This window comes from Mus caroli, chromosome 8 (assembly GCF_900094665.2).
Source record: "Mus caroli chromosome 8, CAROLI_EIJ_v1.1, whole genome shotgun sequence".
Lineage (NCBI taxonomy): Eukaryota > Metazoa > Chordata > Mammalia > Rodentia > Muridae > Mus > Mus caroli.
The window spans coordinates 78,593,359-78,594,979 of NC_034577.1; positions in this window are offsets into that span (position 1 = coordinate 78,593,359).

Sequence of the window (1,621 nt, forward strand, 5' to 3'; positions counted from 1 at the left end):
GGATCCTGGGATTTATTCCTTAGTCTCAGGAAACCCAGTATCCATCCATTTGGGATATGTCCTAGAGAGCTTCCTTTCTTCCCTCCGTATTGTCTTTCTTTGGGTGTGTGTGGTTGAGACAAAGCAGTACTCTGTAGTCAGGGCTTGCCTTAACCTCTGGAAACACTCCTGCCCCAGCCTTTGAGCATTGGGATTACAGTCAGAACCGTGCCCAGCTTTAGTTTCTGTTTGATATGGAGTCTTGAGATATAGCCAAGGCTAACCTCAGATTTCTGGCAATTTTCTTGCCTTAGCTCCCTTCAGTGCCAGGGTCACAGACATGAACCTACTCTGTAGAACAATTTGCTTCCCAAATTTCAGCCCATGAGGCTGTGGTATGGGTGAGTCTTGCCATGGCTGGACAATCTGACCCTTGAATTCCCCTTAGCGTGTGATTACATTTTCTCTCAAGATGTATTGATTCTTATGTATCAGTGATAACTCCAGCACATCCAAAATGTGTTGATGCCACACTGAGGAAAGAAAGCACTGTGTTTCCTCTTGGGGTAATTTGATCAGAATTGAGTCCAGATGTGAATTCTCTCTCCTCCATCTCTGTAGTTTACAGCTTCTGGCCTGTCCACAATCCATCTGTTGTATGAGTCTGATTCTGTGTCCTTATTTCTTGCTAAATACTGTCTGTCTCCTCTGACTGCACCTAACATGGGCAAGGAATAAGGGACACTTTGCAGAAATGTTTAACAGGTTTAGTTGTTGTTCTACAAAGGATTGAACTTTCCTGACTCCAACGAACCCCAACAGTAACAGTATTGCAAACACCATAGCACACAGACTTATCAATCTGTATCCATGATGTTGCTTCCAACATTTATGGTAGGTATTTGCTTTGTAATGTTTCTTTTTCAGCCTATTTGTTGCTTTTAATATTCACACACACACACACACACACACACACGCACACACACACACACACACGCACGCGTGCGCATGCATGCATTACTATTACTCATAGGTCAGAGGAATGGAAGAGTCCATATCTCAAGATTACAGCTATGCATTAGTTTAAGGTGTAAAAGCAGATTACAGGCCAGGTGTGGTGGCGCACACCTTTAATCCCAGCACTTGGGAGGCAGAGGCAGGTGGATTTCTGAGTTCGAGGCCAGCCTGATCTACAGAGTGAGTTCCAGGACAACCAGGGCTATACAGAGAAACTCTGGCTCGAAAAACCAAACCAAACCAAACCAAACCAAACCAAACCAAACCAAACCAAACCACAAAACACAAACAAACAAAAAAAACAAAAAAACCCCAAAAAACAAAAAAATTGCTGATTACATGGGAAATCCAATGCTAGTGAAGTTGGCTGTTACATTGTTCTCTTAAAGGAAGTTAAACAACCAGGCGGGGGGGGGGTACACAGTAGGGCAGCAGTCTTAAGTCTTAGATGATCTTAAGGAGTACTCTTAATTCTGGCAGTGAGGTCCAGCAAACCAGTCTTTTAGAATATAAGACAGTTTTCTTGCGCGCATCCAACTCGACCAGCAAGAACGACGCTGCAACAGGATCCATCTGTACACGTTTATTGGGAGAGCTTGATTGTAGAGGCGAATAGACCCTGAGC